At 40.0% G+C, this 13,424-nt stretch overlaps 1 pseudogene; it reads left to right on the forward strand.

Annotated features, from left to right (window-relative positions):
• The first annotated feature begins 1,442 nt into the window (after positions 1-1,442).
• The window catches only part of LOC136487082 (putative disease resistance protein RGA1), a 28,480-nt pseudogene continuing 16,498 nt past the window's right edge, over positions 1,443-13,424 (forward strand).

The raw sequence follows: 13,424 nt of genomic DNA on the forward strand, positions 1-13,424 counted from the left end.
TCCATGCATATGTATATGCCTTCAACAAACGATTTGAATGTTACTACTACACACACAGAGAATTTGCTTTACCTGGCAAATTTGGGCCCCCGAAATACCTTTGTTGGCCTGCTAGGAGGGAATCTAGTCCACAGAGACATTTGGGCCCCCGAATTGAATTTGCATATCCCTTGGCCCACTGCAGAGCAATAATGGAAACTTCGTGTTGGACCAGCCTGCTGCCAGGCACGTTGGCCCACTACAGGTCGGATGGATCGGATGGCAGTCTTTTTGTTTTGTTGGCAGCTATTTTTCATACATGCATAGTTTTTGGAGGCGGTTCCTGAAAATAAAATGAAATACCTTCAACCAACAATTTGAATGTCACTACTCGATACACACACACACAGACCGACCCTGTACGTGAGCTCTTCCCACCAAAAATCGAGGAAAATGAAGATGACGAAATAGATAGTTTACACAGCTTTAATTGTGATAGCTAGCTTGTTGTGTCACTTGCATTTGTTACTTTTGCTGTTTCCTAGTATTGGAGTATATTATATATTAGCTATATAAGCGTAAGGCTGCGAGGTCATCTGGTAGCTAGCTAGTCGGGCTGCCGGGGGCATGCATGGAAGTGGACACAGGTCACAGAAACAGCAACAGCATTACCTGGCCGTTGGTTCGTGATTTGCATACAAGCAGGCTGCAGCAACGTGACTGATGAGAGCAGGGTTCATTAATTAATCTCTATACTAGATCCCAAGCCTAGAGCCCATACGAAAGCTCTACATAACCTGTTCAAATGAAAGCTCTACATTAATTAATCAGCTACAAAGAACCTATTGCTCGTCCAGCGGCATCTCCTCGGAGAGCATGCATGACCGATGTTATTATCTAATGAAACGCATATTATTTCCAAGAAACCTGAATAAAAGCTGATTATTTTGATTGCATTCATCCGTAGGATGCCACGCGGGGCCTCTCAGGGCACCATCAATGGAGGCTAACACTCTTAGCGGTCCTAGTACAAATACAGTGATCCACATACTAGAAAATGTTGAGACTACTATTCACACAATGCAGACTATCATTACTTGTGGTTTGCATAGAAATCTTTTGTTTTCATCATGCCTCATCTTTATTTCCTCTCTCTCTTCTTTTTTAGCATGGACCACATTTTCTCTTACCAAACACATGTAGCATCTGCAAGGCACTGTGACAAACATAGAGTACCTACTTTTTTTTTTATCCCATGACACTTGAGGCTACAAACAAAAACGTAGTTTTGGGGAAGGCCTCATTAAAACATGTCCGATGGGAAAAAGGGGTGGATGAAAGGAAACGAAAGGGGATAGGATAGGATAGGATAGGATAGGATCCAATTCTTCTGTAGCACTGGCCCTAGAAGCTATACAAAAGGCAAAACTAGTTCTCCTCCACATCATCGGCATCTCCTCGGCTCAGAGCATCTCCCTTGCCTTTCACAGAGCATCTCCTTTTTCCATTTTCTCTGCATTGGTGGAGAACCGCATCAACCTCCACTCACAGGCAGTCAGGGACCAGCTTCCCTCTTCCAATCTCCATGTGGGTGCTCTAAGAGATCGACTTATATGTTTGTCAGCTTCGTTCGTTGTTCCTCTGCGCACACCATTCTTCGCGCACCAACCGTGAGCTCTTCAGCTAGCTAGCCATGGCGGAAGCAGTAGCTGGCTTGCTCACGTCCGCTTTCGTCAATATCGCGAAAGATAAGCTGGGCTCTGCCATCGGGGAGCAGGCTAATTTGCTCTGGAACTTTGGTGGCGACTTGGAGGAGATGAAGGATGCCTTGGAGACCATCTCAGCCGTGCTTGAGGATGCTGAGAGGCGGTCAGGCAAGGAGAAACTGGTGCAGCTATGTCTGAAGCGGCTCAAGGATATCGCCTTAGACATCTCCGACGTGCTCGAAGATTACCAAGACACGACTGACCAAGCAGCTGCAACGGTACGTTGTGTTACATTCTAACATGTTTGCAAATCACATATTGGCACCGTGCTTTATGTTTATTAAGAGGTAGTAGGAGAAATATATATACCTACATGCTATGGCACTCCGAAATGACCGTGGACCACTCATATAGATGACTATTATTACATATAGGAGAAATATATATACGTATATTTTATCGAGAAATAGAAAGATCAGAAAAATATTAGGCTACACTATATAAAAAGTATTGTGTTTTATTGTTTTTTCTCTTCTTTTTCTTTAATTCTCCTATTTTACCTTCGAGCTTACGGTGTCCGGTGTCTAGAACAGGGGCAAATAATGTGCGTGGCTCCAGATTCAAAAAAAAATGTGTAAAATCATAGAATTGAATAAACAAGGGTAAAATTACATTTGTCCTTCAAAGCAAAGGGGGTAAAAACATCAATTCGCCAAAATTGTTTTACAAAATTTAAAGCAATCGGCAACCAAAATCAATATTTATTACTATTTTGTAGGCGACAGTATGTAGGGATATTATAGTTTGATGCTTATTTACTAGAGGATTTGAAGTATCTATCATGTTTCTATTTTAGTTTTGTAGCACCCGGTTTTAAGAACAAAACCAGATACACACCATATGTGAGCCCAGGAAGTCAAATCTCACATATAGGTACAAATAAGGGTAATATCGAAAGACAATGCTCAATATACAACGTATTTAATATAAAGGATATAACCTTAGACAATAAACAGCGGAAAGACAACTCTGATCTTCAGGTGAAGACTCCAATTTCACAGGGATAACTGACTGGTTGATCATAAGCCTAATTTCTCCAAACTCTAGCAATCTGATACCCATTCGTGATTTTTTCCGAATAATTGAAAAGTAAAGCAAGCGTAAGTACATGTCGTACTCAACAAATATAACATGGGGTTCATGAGGCTCAAAAGGCTGACATTGATTTAACTGCGATTAGCTTTTAATAAGTCATAATTTTAGCAATTGAGTAGCAACAAGTTTATCACAAGCCCATGTAAAAATATGATCAGGTAAACATGAATACTGAATAGCATAAACAATTAACCATTAAGGAGCATCTTTATCATCAGTATCATCAGTGTTCATCATCATTAACCATTAATGATCATCTATTCCGTAAATGTTCCAAGGCTGCTCGTGACCGTGAGCAAGGCTGATATACCAGTTTTACACTCTGCAGAGGTTGTACACTTTCACTGTGAGTCGTGATTTACCCTTTCGGCCGAGGTGATCAGCCTCTTTATCCACTATCAAGGAAGGTCGGCATGGTTCACTATAAAGGCTTTCAAAGGTTCGTCTAACAAGTTAGGGCTATTAGATTCACTCGGCAAACATATATAGAAACCCCCTGTCGAATGGCATAATTCCATCACGGCTATACACATAAGAGTAGAGGATGTCTTATACCCGATTCGTCAAACCATTCTTACGTCAAATAAAGATAACCTCTAACAAGCTATAAAAGGTCCTCATACCGAGCTAAAGCCAGAGCCATATAGCCCTCACAGTTGTACTGTAAGTCCCAGATTATCACTTATAGATAAGTCCTTAGGGAGAGGAATCTAGAGCACCTTAAAAACAGCCCAATGCTCTAGCTCCCTTGTTCCATGTTGTTAAAAACATCTTTTAATGTTTATTGCATATTCCATTAGTCAAGTTACAAGATCATGGTTGTAGTTGAGCACTAGCATCATACTACCCAATACAATACCCCATAGGTAACAAAGTACAAGGTACAAAGTACTAGGAAATCCTTAGTGGTAGTCAAGATAGACACATGCATTATGAATTAAATGATTAAAGGTGTATAGGACAACAAGGAAGATCCTATGCTATACTTGCCTTAAAAACACCGATCCTTCAGTAAGCTTTAATCTTCAACGTTCTTCTTCTTCTTCTTGATCACCACGTATATCTCACCGACTGGACAAAATCATAAAGCACCACACAAGCATCCATACAATCATACACGAAGTAAACAATAGAACTAAATCAGAACAGTACACCAATCATAGAAAGATAAGTGAAAGAGTTTGAAATACGATTATACGCATCGCTACGAACACATAGACGCAAGAGGCACGTTAATCGGAGCTACGGTTAAAAAGATACATCTACTGATAGATCTGCTTTATACACAGAGAAAAAAAAAACTATAGGCCTTATTTATTTTAACTATATAAAAGCTGCTGCATTTTGGGGCTTTTGGATAAGGCGAGATTTTTAGGTAATTTATTTGGACGTGTAGTGTGGCAAGAAACACTTGAGTTGATCTTCGGAATTAAGTAGGATTGTTGGTGGGGGTGGATTGTTTTGATAATTTCCTGAGGGACGGAAAGGACTCTAAATGGATTTGCATACGTATTTTCCCAGGATAATTTTTTGTAAAATTCATTTTTTTCTATGGTGTGAAAGACCGATTAATTTGACCATGTTGTCAGCCATTTTGGTTGGCTAATTTTCGTTACTGGTTGCGTGGCACCATGTGGACCATCGATATTTTAGTTTCACCATGTTGACCATTTTACCACTGGTCGACTGTAGAGGTAAGTCCATCATGGACCGTGTCGAAGATCCTTAAGACTGATTTAGTAATTGCACAATTGGCAGTCACACATGAGGATAAGGTAATGATTCTAAAAAAACATGAGGATAAGGTAATATCATACCCAATTTTAAAGACAAAACTGGGTACAAGCTGTATGTGTGCCCAAGAAACAATCACACACATAAATACCAAGCACATTGCTTTATTACATCACGAGTGTTAATCCATTACATAAATATCAAAGTCTCATAAAGCGGAAATAAATAAAGATAACTCCATGGCGCCTTCATAGCCACACGAAAGGTGAACTGGTTGATCGCAAGTCAAATAATCCTTAGAAAACTCAGCATAACCATCATAATCTGTTAGACATCCGGGATTTTTATCTAAGTAGTAAAAATAAACAAGCGTAAGTACATCTTGTACTCAACAAAAATAACATGGGATTATGAAGCTCAAAAGGATGACAATGGTTTACTGCGTTTAGCATTTTATTGAGTCACAATTTTAGCATTAAATAGCAACAAGTTATGTTTAAGCCCTAATTAAACCACATGATCATAAATGAGAGCAATTTTAATCATATATCAACATCATCATAGTGTAAGGAATATTTCGTAAGTTTTCTAGGCCGCTCGTGATCGCGAACACAGCTATTATAATAGTTTTACACTCTGCAAAGGTTGTACACTTTCATCATGAGTCGTGTTGCCCATATGCCTAGTTAATTACTTCCAAAAACACTTACAAGGTGAGCAGGCATGGTACACTATGAAATCTTTCAAAGGTTTATCTGACAAGTTAGTAGCTGCTATAGGTTTTGATTGTAAGCAGATGTTGGAAACCCTCTTTCGAATGGCATATTCCATCACGGCTATACACATAGGAACAGATGCGGTCCCATATCCATCGTGTCAAGCCCCTTTTACGCCATAAAGGTAACCACTGACAAGCTAGAAAAGGTCCTTGAACTGAACTAAAGCCAGAGCCATTTAGCCCTCACAATTATACTGTAAGTTCTGGATTTTTCTTCAGATAGGTCCATAGGGAGGTCCAAGAGCATCATGTATAAAAGCCTAGAGCTCCCTTGCCCTATAACCAAGTTGCTAAAAAGCAAATTTTATCCTTTGTTGCATAAAGCCATTAGTTATTATTCAGATCATGTATAATTAAATTGAGCGCTAGCAAATGCTGCCCTTATGCAAGTAAACCCATAGTTGTCAAGGTATCAAGATCGCAAAAGATAGATCATTCCTTAGGGGTAGTAAAACTAGACACATGCAACATGAATTATAATGATTATAAAGTGTGTAGGTAATAAGGATAGTCCCATGCTATACTTGCCTTGCTCAAAGTGTTCTGCTCGTTAAAGTATTGGCCTTGTTCACCATCGTACTTCTCACCGTCTACACTCGATCATCAATACAGCAACACACAAGCATCCACGCAATCATGCACAAAGCAAACAAGAACTATAATTAGAACAGTACACCAATAGTGGAAAAACAAGTTGAAAAGTTTATAAAACTAATCTACACATCACTACGAACACACATACGCGAGAATCACCGAAATCGGATTTAAAATGGATAAGATTAGATGATTTTAAGCTCTGGATGGCAGTTTCGTAAATAACACGAACTAAATTAGAATTAAAATAAATAGGATTCGAGATTCAGATCACGTCAAGGACGACAGGTTAAATTCCAGGAAGCCGAAGGTCTCTTTTTAAATTCCAGGAAGCCGAAGGTCTCTTTAACAAAATAGACGTGAAGGGGTATCGGCTGATCTGAGCCGTTGATCTCGCAATGGGCGGCTGAGATTAGATGGGAGGGAACAGAGAGAGGGTGGCCGGCTGGAACAGTTGAAAGGTCCTAATATGATTAGAGGGGGGGGGGTGAATAGCCTATTTAAAAATCTACAAATCAACTAGAGCAATTTGATTAGTATGACAAATAGCGTAATGCAAACTTGCTCTAGCTCTACAAGGGTTGTAAGCCACCTATCCAACAATTCTAGTTGCAATGATTACTTAGGCACACAAACTTGCTATGTAACTACTCACTAAGAGCTCTCAATCTTGCTACTCTAAAGAGCTCCACTAGATGAATGTAAATAAAAAAGCAAGCTCTCAATTCTAATTACACTAAAGAGCTTGTATCAACTAGTTTGCAAGAATATAAATAAGTGAGTAGGGTGATTATACAGCCGTGTAGGGGATGAACCAATCACAAGATGAATATGTAGCCAATCACCGGGAGAATGCCAAAGACAAGAGACAATCGATTTTCTCCCGAGGTTCACGTGCTTGCCAACATGCTACGTCCCCGTTGTGTCGACCAACACTTGGTGGTTCGGCGGCTAAGAGGTGTTTCACAAACCTCATCCACACGATAGGACACCGCAAGAACCGACCCACAAGTGAGGTAACTCAATGACATGAGCAATTTACTAGAGTTACCTTTTGGCACTCCGCCGGGGAAGGTACAACTCCCCTTACAATCACCGGAGATGGCCACGAACAATCACCAACTCGTGCCAATCCTCCACCGCTGCTCCAACCGTCTAGGTGGTGGCAACCACCAAGAGAAACAAGCGAAATCCGTAGCGCAACACGAATGCCAAGTGCCTCTAGATGTAATCACTCAAGCAATGCACTTGGATTCTCTCCCAATCTCACAATGATGATGGATCAATGATGGAGATGAGTGGGAGGGCTTTTGCTAAGCTCACAAGGTTGCTATGTCAATGAAAATAGCCAAGTGAGTGAGCTTGAGCTGACCATGGGGCTTAAATAGAAGCCCCCACTAAATAGAGCCGTTGTACCCATTCACTGGGCATAACATGGGGTGACCGGACGCTCCGATAATATTGATCGGACGCTCGACCCAGCGTTCGGTCGCCCGATGTAAGCCACGTGTCATTCTGAGTTAAACCTGAGCCGCCAGATCTCAACGGCTATTAATTGACCGGACAAGTGACCGGACGCTCAGACCCCAGTGTCCGGTCGTTTCCAGTAAGCTCCCAAAACCGACTTTTGCCGACCGGACGCGTCTGGTCCACCTCGACCGGACACTGCCCAGCATCCGGTGCAATACCCTAGGTACTATGCTGACATGTCAGTCCGACCGGACGCAGTCCTTCAACGTCCGGTCGCTGAGCGACCCAGCGTCCGGTCAGTTGACCGACGCTAGTATCTTTACGACCAACTCTATTTCACTTCTAACTTCTCCACCCTTGCTCAAATATGGCAACCACCAAGTGTATCACCTTGTGCACATGTGTTAGCATATTTTTCACAAACATTTTCAAGGGTGTTAGCATTCCACTGGATTCTAAATGCATATGCAATGAGTTAGAGCATCTAGTGGCACTTTGATAACCGCATTTTGATACGAGTTTCACCCCTCTTAATAGTACGGCTATTGATCCTAAATGTGATCACACTCGTTAAGTGTCTCGATCTCTAAAACAAAATAGCTCCTATAATTTATACCTTTGCCTTGAGCCTTTTGTTTTTCTCTTTCTTCTTTTCAAAGTTTAAGCATTTGATCATCACCACACCATCACCATCATCATGATCTTCGCCATTGCTTCATCACTTGGAGTAGTGCTACCTATCTCATAATCACTTTGATAAACTAGGTTAGCACTTAGGGTTTCATCAATTAATCAAAACCAAACTAGAGCTTTCAATCTCCCCCTTTTTGGTAATTGATGACAACCCTTTCACAAAGATATGAATTGTAATTTAATTGAATCAATGTTGCTTGCCCAAGCATATTTACCGTGTGTAAAAGAATATGGACAAGTTTCATGAATCCCACAAGGTAGCAATTGCTCCCCCTACATATGTGCTAAGAGTTTGGATTGTAGCTTGCACATATGCTTAGATAGGAAATATAGGAGTCAATTTCTACCAAATGATGCTAAGGTATAAGAGATGGACCTTTGAAGCGTGATACCAATCGGAGTGCACCAATATACCATCCTTAGCACCATTAGTAACTAGACATACACAAAAACTAGAATACCCCATGAGATCAACATTGCAAGTAAGGGTCTAGTTTTCATAAAATGATTATAAGTCTAGTTAATTTAGCTCAATACCACTAGGAAATACAATCACTAGATTACCTATGCATGCTAGTTTTTCATTTCATCAATCAAGCATATAACTAGCATATACCACACAAGCATGGATATTGAAATTTGAAACTTGTGCCATGCAAGAAAATATATGAAATGCACATTCAAATGCAACATACAAGTTTATGAGCTTGCTCCCCCTACTTGTGTGCTCAAAATTTTAATCGATCCCTTTCCTTTATCATATATCTCATATCTCTCCCCCTATGTCAAATACTCCCCTATCACGCATATCTTTGTTTCTCTCCCCCTTTGTCAACAATTAGCACAAAAGGTGAGCTCAAATTATAGATAGGTTGGGGTGAAACCATGTGAGATGAGGATCATTTTCCCAATTTGGTTCAATCTAGATTACTTGCAAAAGATATTTAACTCGGTTTGATCCAAGGACAAGCTTCTTCACACCTCTAAATAAGGGTTATCTTGTACCATGTTGAGTTAAACACTTATAGCTTATTTTATAGATCAAACACTAGGTTTACAAGCCCACAAACATGTCATATGCTACCACTAGATCATTTTAAACATATAAGCAATAGTGGTACCATACAAGCATCAAATTCATTTGATTTTCATGAATGAGCCTATTTGAAATGCAAAAGATGTCTAGATGCACTAATCATATCCTTAGCAAGGATGTATGCCATGCCAATCAATTTTTACCTTGAATTGCTCGAAGAAGAGGCATGTCATATAATGGGGATGCATCAACACATATTGGAGAGGTCAAGTATGTTCAATTCATTCCTTAGCTTGCAAAACCTCTTCTCATCAAGTGGCTTGGTGAAGATATCGGCAAGTTGATCTTCGGTGTCCACACTCTCAATGCAAATGTCCCCTTTTTATTGGTGATCTCTTATGAAATGATGGCGGACATCAATATGCTTTGTTCTTGAATGTTGAACCGGGTTGTTGGTGAGCTTTATGGCACTCTCATTGTCACATAGCAATGGCACTTGCTTGAATTTAATTCCAAAGTCACTCAGAGTAGCCTTCATCCAAAGTAATTGAGCACAACAACTACCGGCCGAAATGTACTCCGCTTCGGCGGTTGAAAGTGCTACATTATTTTGCTTCTTTGATGACCAAGATACAAGTGATCTTCCCAATAGTTGACATGTGCCCGATGTGCTCTTTCTCTCAACTTTGCATCCCGCATAATCGGAGTCCGAATATCTAATCAACTCAAATCTTGCTCCTTTGGGATACCACAATCCAACATTTTGTGTATGCTTCAAGTACCTCAATATTCTCTTTGTTGCCTTCAAATGACTCTCTTGGTGAGGCTTGAAATCTAGCACACATGCATACACTAAACATCACATCCGGCCTTGATGCGGTCACATAGAGTAGGCTTCCAATCATAGACCGATACATCTTTTGATCCATCATGTTGCCTCTAGCATCATTATCCAAGCTTCCACTTGTCCCCATTGGTGTACTAATAGCTTTACTATCATCCATTCCAAACTTCTTGAGCATGCCCTTGATATACTTGCCTTGACTCACAAATGTGCCATTCTTCATTTGCTTGATTTGAAGACCAAGGAAGTAGCTAAGCTCTTCAATTATGGACATCTCAAACTCACTTGCCATCATCTTGCCAAACTCCTCACAAAAATCTTGATTTGTTGACCCAAAATAATATCATCAACATAGATTTACATTACAAACAAATCATTTTCAAGCTTCTTGGTGAAGAGAGTGGTGTCAACCTTTCCCATCTTGAATCCCTTAGAGAGTAGGAAATCCCTCAATCTCTTATACCATGCTCTAGGTGCTTGTTTCAATCCATACAAAGCTTTTCTCAACTTATAAACATGGTTGAGTTTCTTCTCATCTTCAAAACCGGGAGGTTGCTCAACATACACAAGCTCATTGATGTACCCATTGAGAAATGCACTCTTCACATCCATTTGGTACAACTTGATGTTGTGGGCACAAGTATAGGCTAACAAGATTCTAATTGCTTCCAATCTTGCAACTGGGGCATATGTTTCTTCAAAGTCAAGACCTTCAACTTGAGTGTAACCTTGAGCTACTAATCTTTCTTTGTTCCTTATTACTATCCCATCTTGATCTTGCTTGTTCCGAAAGACCCACTTGGTTCCAATCATATTATGATCCTTAGGCCTCTCAACTAACTCCCATACTTGGTTTCTTGTGAAGTTGTTTAGCTCTTCATGCATAGCATTGACCCAATCAACATCCTTCAAGGCTTTATCTATCTTCTTAGGTTCAATGGATGACACAAATGAGAAATGCTCACAAAATGAAGCCAATCTTGATCTAGTTTGCACACCTCTTGAAATATCACCAATGATAGTGTCCAAGGGATGATCTCTTACAACATTGGTTGGTTGAAGCATTTGCACTTGATTGCTTGCATTTGATTGATCACTTGGTTGAGATGATGAACTAGCCATTTGTTGTTGATCTTGCACTTTGTCATGACTAGTACTTGCTTGAACTTGATCATGAGAGCCACTAGCTTGCACTTTTGAGTTAGAGAGCACTTGATTTTTGTCATCTTCAACATCAATCACCTCTCTAGGCCTTATATCACCAATGTCCATGTTCTTCATTGCATTGACCAATTGAGTGCCTTTTACATCATCTAGATTCTCATCTTCCTCTTAGGAACCATTTGTTTCATCAAACTCCACATCATGAACCTCCTCAAGAGTACCACTAGCCAAATTTCAAACTCTATAAGCCTTGCTAGTAGTGGAGTAACCAAGCAAGTAACATTCATCACATTTCTTTTCAAATTTGCTCAATCTAGTGCCTTTCTTCAATATGTAGCATTTACATCCAAAAACCTGAAAATATGCTATGTTGGGCTTTCTTCCATTCAAAAGCTCATAAGGTGTCTTCTCCATCATGGGGTGATAATAAAGTCGGTTGCTATAACAGCAAGCCGTGTTGATTGCTTCGGCCCAAAATGAATGACTCACATTGTACCCACTTAACATTGATCTTACCATGTCAATCAAAGTTCTATTCTTCCTTTCAACTAATCCATTTGATTGAGGAGTGTACTTGGCCGAGAATTGATGTCTAATTCCAAATTCATCACACAACTCATCAATTCTAGTGTTCTTGAATTCACTTCCATTGTCACTTCTCACTTTCTTTATGGTTGTTTCAAATTCATTGTGAATGCCCTTGACAAATGATTTGAATATTGTAAACACATCACTCTTGTCTATTAGAAAGAATACCCATGTATATCTAGTGAAATCATCCACAATCACAAATCCATATTTGTTACCACCAATGCTAGTGTATGTGGTTGGTCCAAACAAGTCCATGTGCATCAACTCAAATGCTTTAGATGTGCTCATCATGCTCTTCTTAGGATGTGTGTTACCAACTTGCTTTTCGGCTAGACATGCACTACATAGCTTATCCTTTTCAAATGTGGCATCTTTTAAGCCTCTAACTAAGTCATGGTTAATCAACTTGTTCAATTGTTTTATTCCAACATGACCAGGCCTTCTATGCCATAACCAACCCATGCTAGACTTAGTGATCAAACATTTTGTCAATTGAGCTTCTCTAGCATTGAAATCAACCAAGTATAGATTCTCATATCTAAAACCTTTAAATATCAAGTTAGATCCATCTACACTTATGATCTCTACATCATCCACACCAAATATGCATTTAAAACCAAGATCACATAATTGAGCTACCGACAATAGGTTGAAGTTTAAGCTCTCTACTAATAGCACATTGGAAATGCTCAAGTCATTGGATATTGCAATCTTACCAAGCCCTTTGACCTTGCCTTTGCCATTGTCACCAAATGTGATACTATCAATCTCATTGCTCTTATTTTCATTGATTGAATTGAACATTCTTGGATCACCGGTCATGTGTTGTGTGCACTCACTATCAAGTACCCAATGCCTTCCTCTGGCTTTATAATTGACCTACAAAAGAGGATCAATTCCTTTTAAGTACCCAAACTTGCTTGTGTCCTTGTAGGTTAGTTACCAAGGTCTTTGGTACCCAAATGGCCTTCTTCTTTGGGCCCACAATTGGTGTACCAATGAACTTAGCCTTCACACCATTGGCACCCTTAAAAAGCATGTAACAAGAATCAAATTTAATTGAGGATACATTAGGTAGCTTGTTCTTGTTAATCTTGCAATATTCCTCTATATGCCCAACTTGCTTGCATCTATTGCAAAACCGACCATTGCCCTTCACAAAGCTAGCTTTGGGAGTGACAAAGGCCGCCTTGCCTTTCTTGGGGGTATAGCCTAATCCCTCTTTGTTGAGAGAAAACCTTTGGCTACCCAAGCACTTTAGCAAGCGGGCTTCTCCACCATAGGCATTGCCTAAGGCACGAGTGAGCTCATTCACCTCCTTCTTGAGGGTCTCATTTTCACTACTAGTGATGCATCATTCTTAGGTGGAGTGAAAGTGGTAGTGCTACAAGAAGTGTTAGTGGAAGCAATAGCAATAGGCTTATAAGAAGATTTATTAATAAGATCACATGTTAGTCCCACATCACATGTAACTATCACTTGCTCCTTCTTGGCTTCCTCCTTCTTGACTTGCTCAATGAGAGAGGAGTGAGCTTTTTCAAGCTTTGAGTGAGCTTTGCCAAGCTTCTCATGGGCATCCATTAGCCTCTCATGAGTGGCATTGAGCTCATCAAAGGATTGCTCAAGAAATTTTACTCTCTTGCGCAATTCTTTGCACTCCTTTCTCTTCATCTCATTGCA

This window comes from Miscanthus floridulus, chromosome 10 (genome assembly GCF_019320115.1).
Source record: "Miscanthus floridulus cultivar M001 chromosome 10, ASM1932011v1, whole genome shotgun sequence".
In the NCBI taxonomy this organism is placed as follows: domain Eukaryota; kingdom Viridiplantae; phylum Streptophyta; class Magnoliopsida; order Poales; family Poaceae; genus Miscanthus; species Miscanthus floridulus.